Source organism: Dasypus novemcinctus, chromosome 4 (assembly GCF_030445035.2).
Source record: "Dasypus novemcinctus isolate mDasNov1 chromosome 4, mDasNov1.1.hap2, whole genome shotgun sequence".
Classification (NCBI taxonomy): Eukaryota; Metazoa; Chordata; class Mammalia; order Cingulata; family Dasypodidae; genus Dasypus; species Dasypus novemcinctus.
This window is the reverse complement of record NC_080676.1, coordinates 29,030,898-29,043,774: the sequence shown is the minus strand read 5'-3', so window position 1 is coordinate 29,043,774 and position 12,877 is coordinate 29,030,898. Positions and strand designations below refer to the sequence as shown.

Here is a 12,877-nt window from a genome sequence, read left to right as displayed (position 1 = left end):
GAAGAAGGCAAAAGATTATGCTTTAAACGAATCCATTCCTGTGGATGTGGGACCCATTTGACTGGATTATATCAGTGGGGCATGAATCATGTTGAGTCTCTACCCTCTCACTGGGTTGGATATAAAGGGAGCCCCAGACACAGGGAAAGGGAACTGCCGTGTTTGATTCTGCCATGTCAGAGAGAGAACTGCAGGAAAACAGAAGTCTCTGAGAGGTTCAAAGAGCTGAGACCCAGAAAGAGACAAGCCTTATACTTGATTGCTCACAGCTGAGCCCCAAGAGACGGTAGATTCTGGAGGGAAAGGCAGAGACCATGGCAGAGCTTGGCAGCCATCTTGCTTCACCATGTGGTAACAATGCCAGTATCAACAATAGCTGACTTTGGTGAGAAAGCATCTCTGCTAATGCCTCAATTTGGACATTTCATGACCTTGGAGCTGTAAGTTTTACCCCAAATAAAAATTCCCATTGTAAGAGCCAACAGATTTCTGGTACTTTGCACCAACAGCCCTTTGGCAAACTAAAACAGGAGGGTTGGATGACAGATCAAAGCAAGTGGCCAGAGGCCTCCAGGGGGGAGTGGTGTTTAAAACTGTTTTAGTCATTAGATTACCAAATGTGTTCAAACTACTAAGAAAAGATTCACACTTCTGGCAATGAGATGCAAGAATTAGGTATAGGTTCAAAGAAAACTTAAGCAAGTCAAAGCATAAGATAATTTTGAATTCCAGAAGGAAAAAGTTGCATAACAAAGGCAATATTATCAGTATACCCTTCACATCTTAGCTGGGAAAAATATTTGAATAATCACAACAATGTCAACTTTGAATATTGACTTAATAAAAATTAAGACATAACTACATGGGAGGAATGGGGGAAACAAGGGTGCTAAATCCTCATCTTTCAAAGGAGGAAAGAGCTTATATCTAAATCTGAAAAATCAATACAGAATCATATTATTTGGAAACATGAATGGAGCATCCAGAAGAAGCAGCTGAGCCAGTTCAAAATGAGATTTTTGTTTCTCTGATGGGGACAACTATGTGTGAAATGATAATTCATTAGACCACAGGGTGTTTTTCTGGTTAACAAAGCCCAGATATTTGTGATCTTTCCCCCTAGTTCATAGGGTTCAGCCAAAGTTTTCTCTTGAGGATTGCCAAGTGTAAGCTCTAAGGAAGCACACAAACACAAACAACGAACTTCATTTGAACTTTGTTTTTTCCTTTTTTCCCTAAGCCAAAAGTGTTATATCCTTTAGGGAAGGGGCTGGAGCAGACGCTAAGATGCTGAATCATGGGGATATTAGTGCAGAGTCTATTCACTAAGTTACTTGGTCTAAATTTCTTAGCAACATGAAGAGTCAAGTGGCTTCACTAGTGACCCAGCATTCAGTACACTGAACTTCCCAGAACTCAAGATATGTTTGAGCAAACCCATTATTTCTCCTACATTGCGAATGCTTAGCAGATGTTAGAAACAACACTGGTTGGCCCTTGCACTTCTTTCTGGTTCACTGAAGGACTTAATGAACTAGTATGTTATATATGAAATGGGCACCTATAATATGCAAGGCACTCCTTGCTGTCAAGGAGACAGCAACGTGTTTGAGGTGCACCTTGAATAAAGGAAAATTCAGGGAAGTGAACTTGGCCAATGGATAGGGCATCCGCCTACCACATGGAAGTCCACCTACCACAAACGCCGGTGCGTCCTTGCCTCGTGTAGAGCTGGCCCACATGCAGTGCTGATGTATGCAAGGAGTGCCCTGCCACGCAGGGGTGTCCCCCGTGTAGGGGAGCCCCATGCGCAAGGAGTGCACCTCATAAGGAGAGCCGCCCAGCGCCAAAGAAAGTGCAGCCTGTCCAGGAATGGCACCACACACACGGAGAGCTGACACAACGAGATGATGCAACAAAAAGAAATGCAGATTCCCAGTGCCGCTAAATAGGATAGAAGCTGTCACAGAAGAACACACAGTGAATGGACACAGAGAGAAGACAACTCAGGGAGGGGGGGGGAAGGGGAGAGAAATAAATAAAAAATAAATCTTAAAATAAAAAAATAAATAAAAAAGGAAAACTCAAAGTGATGACCACGGACTGAGCAGAAGAAAGAAGTTATTGTGGGACCTGAACCCACACTGAATGATGACCTGGTACAGGAAGGCACGACCTCCCCAAAACTGGCTGAAAATTCCCTAGAATCCTTTCCAAGTGTTTTGTTCACACTGAAGATGGGTAGATGGGAAGAATGTCACACTCAGTAACCATTTGGTCACCAATACAAAAGTCAACCAAATACTATCAGATTTGCATTTAAGAAATATCAGAGGGTACTTTAGGCCAGCAGAATGGCAGAGGAGATAAAAAGAAACAGCAGAATTCAAGAGTGGGGTAGAATTTACAAAAGTTGGAGAGTGCATATGATGGGTGACAGAGAGGAGGGAGTTAAGATCAAGCTTCAGCCTTCTGGAATGAACTATTGGCAATAGGGAGGTGAACTAGAGCTCACAGAGGAAGAGCAGCTTTAGAGAGGGTGGGAAGACAATTGTTTCAGTGTGAACCTGTTGAATTTCATTAACCTGTAGGATGATATCCAAGTGTAGTTAGACGTTCATTAAATGGTGGTATATTTAGGTCTGGATCTTAGCTGAGAATCTGGGCTACAGACAGGGATTTGAAAGCCATCAGCTTAAAGATGGTACTGAAAGCCATGGAAGTGAATGAAAACATGTAGAAGGAGAAGAGAAAACAAGGCTTTAGGGCAAAACCCCGAGAAGCACCAATATTTAAAGCAAGATCGTAGAAGTGGAATCCATAGCATAGACTGAGCGGGAGCAGCCAGAGAGGTGGGAGGAAAACCAGGAGCGTGGACTCATGGAAGAAAGGGAGGAGGGAGTTGGTGGTGGCAGTGGACTACGTTGTGCAGCGCTGCAGAGAGATCAAGTAAAATAGGGATGGGAAGTCTATGTTGGATTTAGCAGTAGTGGTGACTTTGATGAGAGCAGTTTCAGCGACGTGATGGGAAGCCAGGTGTCAGGGGTTGAGGGAGCAGGTATGAGGAAGTATTCAGTGATTGTAGAAAACTGTCTATAATCATAAACCCTGTCTGTGATAGAGAAGAAAGAACATAAGTTGTACCTGGAGGATGCTGTGGGGTCAAGGAAAGGGCTTGATTCATTAGTTGGTGGAAAGGTTTAGTTGGTTTAAAAGCGATACAGTGAGCACATATACTAAAATTGAAATGATGCAGAGAAGATTAGTGTGGCCCCTGTGCAAGGATGAAACACAAATTCATGAAGTGTTCCATAATGTTCCTAACAGACATGTATAAAATATCGTGCCCCCAAACAGCAGGATATATATTCTTTTCAAGCACTCATGGATCATTCTCCAGGTTAGACCATATGTTGGGTCACAAGACAGGTCCCGATAAATTTTAAAAGACCATTCTAAATTGCTCTATAAATGTGTGTTAGGTCTAGTTCATTTATGATATTATTCAAGCTCTGTTTCCTTATTTATCCTCTGTCCAGATGTTCTATCCAATGAGGAGACTGGCGTATTGAAGTCTCCAACTATTACTGTAGAGACCCTATTTCTCCCATCAACTTTGACAGTGTGTGCCTCACATACCTTGGGGCACCCAGGTTAGAAGCATAAATATTTATTATAGTTATTTCTTCTCAGTGAATTGCCCTTTTTATTAATATATAATGACCTTCTTCATCACTTATAACAGTTTTGCATTTAAAATCTATTTTGTCTGATATTAGTATCACTACTCCAAATCTTTTTTGGTTACTATTTGCTTGGAATACCTTTTAGCTTTCAGAGGTGTCCTTATATCTGAGGTCAATCTCTTCTTGGAAGCATATAGATGGCTCATATTTTTTTTATCCATTCTATCAGTCTTGCTGCTTTCAGGATCATCTCTTTTTATAGACATGGCTCCAACTCAGCAAATTGAGGGCAGGGCCACTCATCCTTTTTGCCTTCTCACTAAAAGACTCTTTAAAGATAGGGCTGATACAGGGTGGTCTAGCCACTTGCCAACATGGTCCACGTACCTGCAGCACCAGCATCACCTGGGAGGTTGTTAGAAAGTCAGAGTCTCAGGCCCCACGCCAGACCCACTGAAACAGAATCTGCATTTTAACATGATATCCAGGTAATTAGTATGCATAATAAAGTTTGAGATGCTCTGCTCTAGTCAAGTGTATTAGATTCTGTCCTCTCAACTGTAACCTAATTAACGAAATTCCTTCACAACCTTAAAAAAAGAAGATTCCTCTCTTTATCTCTAATATTGTCATTCTGAATAGTAGATGTCTCTGAGTAGGTTTATTTGGATTTATTCTGTTTGGGGTCTGTTGTCCTTCTTGCATATTGATATTTATGTCTTTCATAAGGGTTCCTAAATTCTCTTGCAATTTCTTCTTCGACCCATTGATCACTTAAGAGTGTATTATTAAATCTCCATATATTTAAGAATTTTCCCTTTTTCCATCCATTATTGATTTTCAGCTTCATTCCATTATGATCAGAGAAAATGTTTTGTATAATTTCAATCTTATTTAATTTATTGAGACCTGCCTTGTGATCCAAAATATGTGGTATATGGTCTAACCTGAAGAAGAACATATATCCTGCTGTTTTGGGGGGTAATGTTCTATAAATCTCTGTTAGGTCTAGTTCATTTATCATGTTATTCAAGTTTTCTATTTCTTTATTCACCCTCTGTCCAGATGTTCTATCCCATGCTGAGACTGGTGTATCGAAGTCTCCAACTATTATTGTAGAGACCCTATTTCTCCCTTCAGCTTTATCAGAGCATGCCTCATATATCTTGGGGCACTGAGGCAATGTATAAATATTTACTATAGGTATTTCTTCTTGCTAAATTGTCACTGCTATTAATATATAATGACCTTCTTCATCCCTTATAATAGTTTTGCATTTAAAATCTATTTTGTCTGATATTATTATCGTTACTCCAAATCTTTTTTTGGTTACTATTTGTGTGGAATACCTTTTTCAAAACTTTCACTTTCAAACTGGTTGTGTCCTTACATCTGAGGTGAATCTCTTGTAGACAGCATGTAGATGATGCGTATTTTTTATTCATTCTATTAGTCTCTGTCTTTTGATTGGAGAATTCAAGCCATTAACATTCAATGTTATTACTATAAAGGGATTACTTACTTCATTCATTTTATTCTTTGGCTTTCTGTTGTCATATCTTACTATTGTCTATCTCTTTGCCCTTTAATTTACCCTTCCTAAGGATAAATTTCTACACTCTTCTCCAAGTCTTTCACCCTTGTTTTTTCCTTTCAGGCTGCACCACTCCCTTCAGTATCTCTTGTAATTCTGGTCTTTTGGTAAGATACTCCCTCAGTTTTTGTTTGTCTTAGAAGACTTTAAACTCACCCTCATTTTTGAAGGACAGTTTTGCCAGATACAGAAGTCTTGGCCATCAGTTTTTCTCTTTCAGTACCTTAAATACATCATACCACTTTTGTCTTGCCTCTGTGCTTCTGATGAGAGATTGGCACATATACTTATCGAAGTTCTCTTGTATGTGATGCTTTACTTTTCTCTTGTTGCTTTCAGAAACCTTTCTTTATCTCTGATATTTGTCATTCTGAATAGTAGATGTCTTGGAGTAGGTTTATTTGGATTTATTCTGTTTGGGGTGCATTGTCCTTCTTGGATATTGATATTTATGTCTTTCATAAGGTTTGGGAAATTTTTGGTCATTATTTCACCAAATATTCTTTCTGTCGCTTTTCCATTCTCTTCTCCGTCTGGGACATAAATAAGGTTTATGCTTGTGTGTTTTACATTCTCATTCAATTCCCTGAGACCCTGTTCCATTTTTCCCATTCTTTTCTCTTTCTGTTTTCCTGTCTTTTCAAATTCAGATATTCTGTCCTCAATATCACTAATTCTGTTTTTGATCAATTCAAATCTGCTATGTGCCTCTAATGTATTTTTTAAGATTTTTATTTTTATTTATTTCTCTCCCCTTCCCCAGCCCCACCCCAGTTGTCTGTTCTCTGTGTCCCTTTGCTGTGTGTTCTTCTTTGTCTGCTTCTGTTGTTGTCAGCAGCACAGGAATCTGTGTTTCTTTTTGTTGCGTCATCTTGCTGCGTCAGCTCTCCGTGTGGGTGGCACCATTCCTGGGCAGGCTGCACTTTCTTTTGCACTGGGCAGCTCTCCTCACGGGGTGCACTCCTTGTGCATGGGGCTCCCCTACGCTGGGGACACGCCTGCATGGCACGACACTCCTTGCGCGCATCAGCACTGCACATGGGCCAGCTCCACAGGTCAAGGAGGCCCAGGGTTTGAACCGCGGACCTCCCATTTGGTAGACGGATGCCTTATCCACTGGGCCAAGTCCACTGCCCTCTAATGTATTTTTAATCTAATCTATTGTGCCTTTCATTCCCATAAACTCTGTTACTTTTCTTTGCAAGCTTTATGCTCACCCAGTGTCTTCTTAATATCTTTTATATCTTTAGTAATATTTTTCTTCAATTCATTGAATTGATTTAGGAGATTTGTGTCATTATCATTGCTTAGTTGTCTTAAAGTCTGTATCTTGTCAGAATATTTGGTTTGTTCCTTTGGGCCATCTCTTCTTGTTTCCTAGAATGGCTTGTAATTTTTTGCTGATGTATAGGCATCTGGTGAATTTACTCTGATGGTCAATTTCTCTCTCTTGCTAGTGTATTTTTTCCCCCAAGTCTCTTCTTTGATTTTTGGTTCAACTTATTCTGAGTCTTTAAAATTGCCCAGCTTAAGTATCAAAATCAGGCCAGGAACTCATTAATGGGGTGCAGATTTTCTCCCAGGAATTTGGACTAAGAGAGACCTAAAAGCAGTTTTTCTCCTTGCAGTTTCCTGGCCAGCAAGCAGATGGCACTCATTGGCGAACATTTCCATGAAGTTGTTTCTTTCAAACTCTGCTTGCCCATGTTTCTGGTCTGGCCAGAGCCAAGATTCAAAGGGGGCTCTGCTGGCCAAATTCACTGAAGAGAAACCCTCTCCACCCTCTGCTGCACCCTCACTCTTATGAAGGAGGAAGATATCTGTGGCAGTTTGATATTATTTATGAATTCCAAAAGGAGATATAGCTTATGTTTATAAACCGGTCAGTTCCTCTGAGCATGATACCCTTTGATTTAAATTCAAAGGTTCTAGGTTTACTTAATTAAATCAAGAGTAGGGCTTTGATTTGACCATGTCATTTTTTTTTTAATTTTTTATTGACTTTGTAATAATATTACATTAAAAATATATATGTGAGGTCCCATTCAACCCCACCCCCCCACCCCCCCTCTCCCCCCCCAACAACACTCGTTCCCATCATCATGACACATCCATTGGATTTGGTAAGTACATCTTTGGGCACCTCTGCACCTCATAGACAATGGTCCACATCATGGCCCATACTCTCCTCCATTCCATCCAGTGGGCCCTGTGAGGATTTACAATGTCCGGTGATTACCTCTGAAGCACCATCCAGGGCAGCTCCATGTCCCAAAGACGCCTCCACCTCTCATCTCTTCCTGCCTTTCCCCATACCCATCATCCACCATGTCCAGTTTTCCCAATCCAATGCCACCTCTTCTATGTGGGCATTGGATTGGTTGTGTCCATTGCACCTCTATGTCAAGAGGAGGCTCAGATTCCACATGGATGCTGGATGCAATCCTCCAATTTTCAGTTGTAATCATTCTAGGCTCCATGGTGTGGTGGTTGTCCTTCTTCAACTCCATCTTAGCTGAGTGTGGTAAGTCCAATAAATCAGATTGTAGGTGCTGGAGTCTGTTGAGGCTCAGGACCTGGCTATCACATTGTCAGTCCAGAGATTCAAATCCCCTAAATATATCTTAAACCCCAACATTAACTGCACCTCCAGCACATTAGCATGAAAGTCTTATGAAGGGAGATCCCATCTGAGTCCAGATTCATCACACATAAACACCATTTCCAAAGAGGGGCCATCTGACCTGGTAGTTAACCCCATCGGCCATGACCATAACTCCCATGGGTCTCTTTAGCCTTCAAAGGAACCAATATCTGGGGGTTGTATCTGCTTTATCTGTCTCTCTGACTCTGCTCAGTTGTGCATGAGGGCAATCCTTCTGCCAGCCTCCAGACTCTTTTTTAGAAACTCGTAGCCATATAAACTCATTTCTCCTTTCCATTTCCCCCTTACTTTAGGTCAAACAGCATTTTAAAGTCATGTTATTTTATGTAGACATGGATATTCTGCTGATCCGCATTGAACCTTCCATATAAGGTCCTTTTCCAGTTGCATCATCAGTTGGTAGTTGATAGTGGTCCCTCGTTGCCAGGGAGGCTCATCCCCGGGTGTCATGTCCCACGCTGGGGGGAAGGTATTGCATTTACATGCTGAGTTTGGCTTCGAGACTGGCCACATTTGAGTAACATGAAGGCTGACAGGAGGAAATTCCCATGACCATGTCATTAGGGCATGCAGGGTTGAGTTCCTGCCCCCTTGGTGGGCTATGTAATTGGACATTCAACCAAGAACACAGAAACGACACACAAAGGAAGACAGGAGGCTCCATAGACACAGCAGAGGCCCTGGGAAGAGAGATGAACCATTTGCCTGATAGTTTGCAGCTGAAGAGACCACAGCCCTGAGCATCTGAGCCCAGAAAGAAACAAGCCCTGGGAAGAGAGAGGAGGCCTAAGCCAGCCCACAGCTGAGATGGGAAGAAGCTGGACCCATGGGACTTTAAGAGGAAAGAGGAAGGCTGGACCCTTACAGACATCACCTGCCATCTTGCTTCAACACATGGCAACAGACTTTGGTGAAAAAGTACCTGAGTTGGACTCTTTAGGGCCAAAAAATGGCAAGCTTTTACCCCAAATAAATACCCTTTATAAAAGCTAACAGATTTCTGGTACTTTGTATGAGCACCCCTTTGGCTGACTAAAACAACATCTGTTCCACTCTCAGTCATCTGCAGAGGGCCAGGGGTTTTATCTAGTTTGTGCACAAAGAAGGCAGGGGTTGGGTGCCCTTCCCAGCCTCCATGAGGTTTGGTAACTCACAGTTTTTGTTCAGGTTCTTCATCTCTGTGTCCCTCACTCTCCTAAGTGCTAGCACCATCCTGGTCTGGTGACCCACAAACCAGATCCCTTGGACAGATTCTGGCCCTTTCTCCATTGTTTTTGGGAGAGAGCTGAACACTGCCTGCCTACTCTGGTGCCATCTTCCCAGAGCTCCCTAGAATTTCTAATTAGCTTGACTGTAAAAAGTCAATGGAAATGGATAGAGATGGTGGTAACACATTATAGTAAGTACAGCTAACACAGCTGTTTTATAAATGTGACTGACTGAAAGGGGTAGTCTAGGGATGTAAATGTCATTTGCAAGAAAGGTAGAGAATAATCTAGGGACTGAATAACATAGTGAAGATGGTTGTGGATGAGGAGTGTGGTTAATTGTACAAATACAAGAATGTACTTCTATAAACTAGAACAAATGTAAGTCACTATTACAAAGTGGTAAGAATATGATGATGCAAGGGGAAATATAATTAATATAACTTACAGACTATAGTTGACAACAATATTCTAATATTCATGCATCAATGTCAAATAAGGTACTATATCAATGCTAATAATCAATAATAGGGGGGCATGAGATTTTTTTCTTTTGGACTAAGAAAAACATTCAAAAACTTACTGAGACAATGACTACACAGCTCTGTGATAAAAGTGAGAGTCACTGAATGTACGTTTTGAATGGATGGTACAAGGTATGGGACTGTATAACACGGCTATCCATGTGGTAGATGATAGATTGTGGTTAAAAGTACAAATATGAAAGCATTCTCTCATGAGCTATAACAAATATACAATACTAATACATGGTGTTAATCATCCTGTTCCTAAAGATAATCCATTCCTGTGCATGTAAACCTATTGTAGATGGGACCTTTGATTAGATTCAGTTAAGGACCTTCCTTTTGATTAGATCATTTTACTAGGACATGACCCAGGGTGGGTCTTAATCCTCCTACTGGAGTCCTGTATAAACAGATGGATAAAGAGCTGCAGACACAGAAAAAAAGCCTCAGAGACAGAGAAGCCTCCAGAAGTTGATGAACCTGGGAGAGATTAAAGCCACCAAAGGAGAAGCCCAAAGCTGAAAGCAGTGAGGCCTGGAGGAAAAGGCAGAGATTGAGACTGTCAGATGCCACCATTGTGCCCTGCCACGTCAGAGGAGACCAAAATCACCAGTAGCAGAGAGCTTTGCCTAATGCTTTGATTTAGACATTTTTCTCAGCCTCAGATCTGTAAGCTTTTACCCTAACAAATTCCCATTAAAAAAGCAAGTACATTTCTGGTATATTGCTCCCAGCAGCTTTTAGCAAACTAGACTACCACCTTTCTGATACTCATAGCCACTATATGGCTAGTGGCTACAATATTGGGTAATGCAGACATTATACATTTCCATCACCACAGAAAGTTCCACTGGACAATGCTGCCGTATAGTTAGATATACAGTCCCAAGTGAAAGGCTTATACAAACACCACGAATGTCACATGGTACAGCTTAAATTATGAGGAGAGGGTCAGCCACAGAATGCATGTCATTTCCAAGCTTCTTGCCACCCCAGAAAGATGGGCTTAGGTCAGAAACAGCTGGACAACTGGATGCAGTCTGGCTTGTGCTCCGAAACAAAGGACCCACCTCCTCTCAACATCTTCATCTGACTAATTTTCTTTCAAGGCTGGCTCTTAACTCTGCCCAGACCATCACCTTTGAAAGGATACCCATGACCCACTCTGAAAGGCCCCTAAGGAAGGGAGAGTAGCCCATCAGTGACCCACAGAGGAAGCAGAGCAGGTGCAAATGGAGGCCCTCTCAGATGGGTTGCCTATGACATGCAAAGGGCATGTAAGGAAAGACCCTAATGTGCTTCCCACACATTAAGCTCCACCTTCCATTGTTGGGCTCTTCCAACACATAGGCACTTACTATCTTTTGATAAGATAAGAGTCTCTCTCCCTAATTAAAGAAAAACAAAGTATTTCTCAAATACTTTTCTCCCCAAATGAACTATTTTGATTGCAGAATCCAAGATGTAGTGATACACGTAGTCCTAAATCTTACTAAGATCCCTTAAAATTAGCTCTAATTCCCAGAAGGTTGGTACCATATTATTTGTGACCAAAAATAATAATAGCTCCACCAGAGAAAAATATCTTCACTTCTCACAATTAACATTTGAAGGACAGCACATCAGTTTACATGAATAGTTCCCAAAATTTCATAATTAATCCCCAAATGATGCAAGTAAAAGTTCTGCAGGTTAATAAAAGGAAAATAAATATGTATTTCATAAAATATTAATGTTACCCAAGAATAGCCCAGGGCCTCTTGGGCTCTGTAGATCATGTTCTCAGGCAGAGTGGAGTTAGGGTTGGAGAGAATCCAACCAGGCCACTGCTAAGAAGCATGTGGGATGGAGAGAACTGAGGACGTGGTATTTATAAGTTAAGTCTCCCCTCGAGTCAGTAATAATAACAATAGTGAGTGCTCCTGGGGTGCTTTGAAACCTAAGAAGCCCCTCAAAGCCCTACCATGGGCCCAGGGAACTGACTTCCTGGGAAAGGTCATTTTTACGATGTATCATGTAACCTGGCATGCCCCTCCCTGGGTGGGAAAAAGAAACAAAACCTCTCTGAGAGCCAAGTGTTACCATACTGCCCTCCTCACCGGGCTACCAGCATCCTCTCATGCCTGTCTCCATATGTTCATGGTACATATAGCCAGAGGGTTCTTTGCAAGACACAGTCTTATGATGTGACTCTTCAGCTTGACCATTTAAATGGCCAGAATCCAATCAGAGGCTTCAGAATCCCACCACTCCTCCACTGCCATCTTGTACTCTCCTTCCTGTTCTGAACACCAGCCTTCTGTAAGCTGCCCAAGCATCGCGGGAGGGCACCTTCCCACCACAGAGCTCCGTACAGGCTGTTGCCTCCACCCAGTACTCTCTGCCCACCCTGACCCTTTGCCTCAAGGTCCCAAACTCATACTTCAGGTCTCAGCTGCAAAGTCTATTCTTCGATAAACTTCCCTGACCCACCTCACACTAGTTTACCTATCCCAGCACGACGTACATTTCCCTCAAGAATTTATCTCAAGATGCAATTATGTATGTATGTGTGTATGATTATTTGATTAGTGTCTTCCTCCCCCATCCGACTGCCAACTCCACAAGGGTCAGGTCCACATCTGTTTTGCTCAACACGTTATTTCCTACTGCCTGGCACGGGTACATCCGAGATGCTCCATAAATGCCCGATGCATGAATGAATGGCAGAGTGCTCTACTCTCCTTCTTAAATACAATATCTGGGTTCACTCCCCACTCACCCAGTTCAGGGTATAATTGGTGTCTTTGTTACAGGGCTGCTGAGGCAAAGTACCAGAAATGGGTTGGCTTTTATAAAGAGGATTTATTTGGAGTAAAAGCTCACAGTTCCAAAGTTGTTAAATATCCAAAATCAAGGCACCATCAGAAGTGCTTTCTAACCCAAGTCAGCTACTGGTGATCCTGGTGTCCTGTCACATAACAGTTAGGCATATGTTAGGGCTCGTCTCCTCAGCCTCGACCTGCTCCATGGGCTCAGCCTCTTGGGGGCTTCGTGTTTAAGCTTTGGCTGCTAGTAATTCTTGAGTCCTCTCTCACATGGCAGAATCAAAAATGGCAGAGCTCTCTTTTCCTATGCACCTCCCTCTGTGTCTCTGTTTAGTGGAAAATCACCCTGAGTCATGGCTCACTAACATAGTCCAATCAAAAGGTTCTCAC

General features: G+C 42.0%; 1 long non-coding RNA gene and 1 other non-coding gene across 3 annotated transcripts in view; both read left to right on the top strand.

Moving 5' to 3' along the window:
• LOC139438868 (uncharacterized) overlaps positions 1 to 12,877 on the top strand; it is a 51,742-nt gene that overhangs the window by 18,671 nt on the left and 20,194 nt on the right. The gene's annotated exons all lie outside the window — the stretch shown is intronic.
• Positions 3,216 to 3,319, top strand: LOC111763194 (U6 spliceosomal RNA). Its single transcript, XR_002796110.1, has one exon. It is a non-coding gene; the product is annotated as a U6 spliceosomal RNA (small nuclear RNA).